General features: G+C 44.8%; 1 protein-coding gene across 1 annotated transcript in view; it reads right to left on the bottom strand.

Annotated features, from left to right (window-relative positions):
• The window catches only part of dnah9 (dynein, axonemal, heavy chain 9), a gene marked incomplete at its 5' end in the record, with an annotated part of 366,889 nt that overhangs the window by 69,980 nt on the left and 291,228 nt on the right, over positions 1-5,681 (bottom strand).

The raw sequence follows: 5,681 nt of genomic DNA, 5'->3' as shown, positions 1-5,681 counted from the left end.
GCAACCATGCAAGGTGTCGACCTGCTCATCGAGAGCAGTTAGAGGTTAAGTGTCTTGCTCAAGGAAACTTTGGCACGCTGCCCAAGAGGAGTGGAAATCGAAAAGACAAATATTTTACTTTGCTGGCCGTGAGGTAACCATTAGAATTGTCCCAGTTAAATATTGTTAAGTGAATCTCAGGCATGTTTACAAGTCTATTCCAAAATCGGGATTTGTCATCTCAGGCTGGAATAAGTAATGTTAAGATGATCCCATTACAACCTTAGCCTTTTCTAATCTGCAGAGTTTGAAATCCAGTCTTGGCTTTTCCAAAATAAAGTAGGATTTATAATGCTTGACTTAACCCAACTTAAAGCAATTTACCTATCTCAAACCCTGCCATCTTTTCTTGATCCTCCAATAACTGTTACTTTGTCCAAGGGAAGCAATAGTCGTGATTAGAGGATCAGGAAAAGAGGGAGGGGTTTGAGATAGGTCCATTCAAACCCAAGAAGGATTTGGGGATTTTTCATGTTATGGGAGAGCAGACTCAGATGATGTCTCAGACATGATCTATCTTGACTTTAATTAGAACAGAAATTAAGCAGACAGGCTGTGTTGCTGTGAAACAAAAGTTGTATGTGAATTCACGATTTAAAGTTGTACCATCTTTCAGTGGAGAGAGTATGGTAGCCACACACATAGAACAAAAAAAGATCTGAGATAATTTACTACATACTGTAGGCCTACTGAATATATGGTTAAAACCGTTACACCATATTAATAAGCACGTCATTTGTACAGAATTGGGGACTGTCCTTCAACTTAAAACTGAATAGCCCATGACCAAAAACCTATGAAATAGGTAATTCATTGTTTTTAGAGGCTAGGTCCTACTATCTAAATAAAAAGGAAGGCATCGCTGTCTGTCTGTTGTCTGTCTGTCTGTTGTCTGTCTGTACTTCACATATCTAGAGAACCGTTCATCCGATCCACTTCACGCGTGGCACGTGTATAGGGCCCGAGAGAGTGTGAAGTGTGTCGAGTGTGAAGTGGATCGGATGAGTGGTTCTGGAGAACCCTGCAAGCAGCGTTCCCGGGGACTGAGCAATCGGCCCGCACAGAACTGCCACGTGCTCCAAACGGCCATGCGCTCTGAACGGGCACGCCCCCCGACAACGCAAGTTATAGGCAAAATATGATATCTTAAAATGTTCCTATCCAGCCAAAAGCATAATTTTTCAACTGGGGTTTCCTCCATGGATGAATAAAGTTCTTATCTTATCTTATTACATTTCGTTATAACAAAGTGAATATCTTTCCCTATCCATCATCACAAGACGTTCCTCTGCATCTCTAGTTTAAACTAGACGTGCTCTCGGCGGCCCGACAGCGGGTATATCTGGGTATATAGATCCCCTGGATCTGCGGTGGTGGCAGGCAGGGATATAATTAATCTTGTCCAATGCTCACTGAAAGGCCCGCAAAAAAGAAGCAAGAGCGGCATTCATTAACTCAATCTCCGCCAACAATGAGTATACTCGTTATTGGGTGCCATCCTTTGAACCTTCGATTTTAATATTCTATTCAATGTCACGGACCTGTATGTTGCTGTTAAAGGGCATACTGGGACCCAGAGGGTGCAGTACCGGCCAGATCCTGCTAGGTGGCAGTATCGAGAGTGCAGTAAACCCTGTTCCAGACCAGGTGTTACGTTTAAACCGCTCCGGGCGCAGTTTTTTAGTACAGGGAAGCCTAGAGATTCACTCAGTCACATTGAAACGGGTCCGGGCCCCTCGATGCATGTGTTGTGCCGTATTATGTCGTGGACAAAATGGACATCAGATAGACCAGATGGCGATCAAACAATTGGAATATTATTTTTGGAATACCCCTGATCAGAGGTAAGGACTACCTGACGTCAATTCCAGCTTGATCCTCCAAGGATTTCATACCGATCCGGCTGATCGGCGTGTGTGGTGTTCATAACGAATGCCGTTACTGGCAATCAAAGCATCAGAAACGCCCCCCCCCCCCCCCCCCCCCCCTTCATGCATTCATGATGAAACATAATACCTATTATATACAGTTCATTTGGAAATAGTAGCATGTCCAGGGATGAAACGCCAATGATTTTAGTAGAATTCACGTAGCGCCCTATAACTCAGTTTCCCAGGAATTTGCCTGGATCACTCCGAAACTATACTTATATTCACCACGGGATAACGCGCGAACGTATTCACGAAAAAAATTATAATTTTTTGCATCTTGGACAGAAGATAGTTACTGTCAAATGACCATAGTATTGTATCCATAGCTATAATATAGAATATAGATATAGCTCTACAAACAAGGTGACGCACCCCTATCTTTAAAGCGTGGCCTAGCTAGAACAGGATGAGGCTTATCCCCGGTGCTGAATGAGTTAAAGATGAAAAACATAGACCAGAGCACTGCAGGGCTGAAGATTGCGAGCTGGCGGCGCCTCTGGTTTGAACGGTCCGATCAGTTAACACAGCAGCGCTTCTCCGTGCTTCGCGGCGCTTCTGCGTCCGACATGAACCCGCAGTCACTGTGCGACAGGGTAGTTTAGGCCACTCAATTCTCAAGGTCTAGGGGATATGGGATATTCAAATCCAATCTGCCCGATTGATTGCCTCTTTCTCTCTCCTTAACCCCCCCCCCTCCATTCCTGTCCCTTCCTCTCTCTCCCCCCTCCATTCCTGTCCCTTCCTCTCTCTCCCCCCCCCTCCAGGCTACTTTCAGGAGTTTATGCATTTCAGTCTCACAGGCCCATCAGAGGAGGAGCTGACGTTCTGCGGCATAATTACCCTTCACTGGAGGGGAACCTGCCATTGACCCCCACTCAGCTGACGAGAGCTGGAACCAGGCCACGCCGTAAGAGGAGTGGGACCGGGGACCAGGAGAGGAATAGAAAGAGAAAGAGAGAGAGAGAGAGCGCGCGAGCGAGCGAGAGAGAGAAGGAAAGACGGAATGGAGGAGGGATGGATAAGAGGATAAGGAGACATGGTCGGAGGGAAGGTTGAGGCTGGAGGGGAGGAGGGATGAAAAAGGGATGAAGTAGGATGAGAGGGAGGGGAAAGGAGAACAGATGAGGTAAAGGCAGGGCAGGGAGAAGCCAGAGAGAGGGACAGTATCATTACCGAGATGAGAAAAAGGAGGAGGTGAGGGATTTGATACCTCCCACCCCACCACCCCCACCCTTCTTCTCATCCCTCTACCTCCCTCCCCTGTGCCATGGGGGTGGCTCTCAGTGGACAGAGACAGACAGACAGCCAATGATAAAGCGAGTGGGAGGTTAGTTGCCAGGGGGACAGAGCCTTTTCAAGCCCATCGATTGGGATTCTTATGCAAAGGTAAGTATATCCCCGAACGACAGCATTATGGATTTACCCTGAATGCTGCCGCCACCACCACAGATCCTTCGCACTTGCGCAATAACTTCAATAGCCTTCATTCCGATCGTTTCAAATTTGTGGTGCACATTCATGAACCCTGGAGGAAAACGCGTATGATTTTGGTGACCCCATCACTTGTCCTCTAGCGACACCATCAGGCCAAATATTCAATACTCAAATGAGTGTATCTCGAATAGCTTTAATTTGAATCTTTTTTAAATTGCTGTGCACATTCATGACCCCTAGAGGAAGCGGAATCTTCATTTTGGTGACCCTATGACCTTGTCTCTAGTGCCACCATCAGGCCAAACTTAACATTTTGGAATTAGTGTTTCTCCTGATCCGATTTCCATCAAACTTGACAAATAGATTTGCCTTACCATAGCAAGCAGGTCTGTGACGTCTACTCCTCAATGGCTTGAATTAGGGGCAATGGGGCATGGTCATAAAAGCTGGATTGAGAACTAGGTCGTTTGTGGATATGCCCGCTGTATATATCGGCCACCGAGAGCACATGTCTAGTTAAAGGAACATGCAACATTATGGAAAATTAGCTTCTCCAGAATCAGACAAGAAGTTAGATAAAAAAAAATATTATTTCCTCTCTGTGCGTTCAGTAGAAAGTTATCCGGCTGCAAGCTAGCCTAGCTTAGCACAAATTAATGGATTTAATTAAAACTCTGGGAGAGGTAAACAGCTAGGCTAGCTGGTCCATATCCACTTCCATTAATTTGTGCTAAGCTAAGCTAGCTTGCAGCCGGATAGCTTTCTACAGAACGCACAGAGAGGGAATTAGTATTAGTATCTACTGTATCTTTTTGTCTGACTTGTCTGGAGAACACGGTAAACGCATTTCCCATAATGTTGGCATGTTCCTTTAAACAACTGAATGTCTGTGCGATCCTAGGTCTGGGGTTTCGTTTTTTCCCTACTTGGCCACCTGCATAAATTAACACTAGCACAGCTGACAAGGGGTCACATGACCCTTAGGCATTTTCAATAAATGTATCCTCGTCACTCGGTCGAGCTCCAGCTCTGTCACTCAATGACTTTTCCTAAAAGTACCCGTTTTATGTGGCACGGTTTCTGAAATTTCAAAATGACTTCAGGAAAATATAATTAGAACGTTATTCCACATATGGGCCGATGGAACAGACGAAAGTCACAGCACTTTGCAAGCATCTAGCGCAGGGGTGGCCAACCCGTGGCTCGCGAGCCGCATGTGGCTCTTTGCCCGTCAATGTGTGGTTCTTCCATTATAATAATTATAGTAATTATAATATATATATATATTTTTTTATTTAAAAAAAGTATTTTTTTTTATGTCACTCAAACCTAGAGGTAATTATATAGTTTACACTGTTTATTTTTCTCGTATTTCTCATATAAGCTGTCGGGTCATCTGACCCGTTCCTGGCGGGAATTAGTGGCATTTTCTCCATGGCTGTGCTAGTGTTAAAAGTAAGGGGCTGCCCTGTAGTCTCTAATAATCTGTCCACGCTCCCCATTAGAATTCCACCAAGGTTTTCTCTTAAAATGCAAACACCAGCCTTGGCCTCCAGATAAGAGAACAGACACCAGAGACTATACAGTGTATAATGCAGGGTATTTTTGGGTTAGGGGACTGATCTCCTGGAAATGTAATTCATGATTTCCATGTAGTTGAACCATGGAAGAAAGCAAACGGTAAGCATGTGTGCAATGGCAAACAGTTTAATATTAAGCATTGCTGTGTTTTACATAGAAAAGGGCAATCCTTCTGCTAACGGCAGCCCTTAACAGAAAACCCTGAACTAATATTAACTAGGTTCTTTTAGCAAATCCTATTTCAGATGTGGAATTACTGTGTGTGTGTGTGTGTGTGTGTGTGTGTGTGTGTGTGTGTGTGTGTGTGTGTGTGTGTGTGTGTGTGTGTGTGTGTGTGTGTGTGTGTGTGTGTGTGTGTATTGTATGTGTGCGCATGTGTCTGTGTATGACTGAATGTATGTGTTTGTGTGCTTGTGTATATGCATGGATGTGTACATGTGTGTGTGTGTGTGTGTGTGTGTGTGTGTGTGTGTGTGTGTGTGTGTGTGTGTGTGTGTGTGTGTGTGTAAGTGAGTATGCAAGGTGCATGCGTCTTCTTTAGACATTTGGATAGTGTAGGTATGTAACAAGCTCATTAGCAATCGAGAGCTGTGGACACAGAACAGTGTGCCAGCAAGGGAGAGAGGAGAGGGTGGTGAATAAATCTAACAACGCTTCTGCATGCACCTCCATTCTATCGAGGTTGGTGAGACATTG

The sequence above is a fragment of the Notolepis coatsorum genome (genome assembly GCF_963971535.1).
Source record: "Notolepis coatsorum genome assembly, chromosome: 10".
Classification (NCBI taxonomy): Eukaryota; Metazoa; Chordata; class Actinopteri; order Aulopiformes; family Paralepididae; genus Notolepis; species Notolepis coatsorum.
Note: the sequence above shows the minus strand (reverse complement) of the source record. Positions and strands in the feature narration are given on the sequence as shown.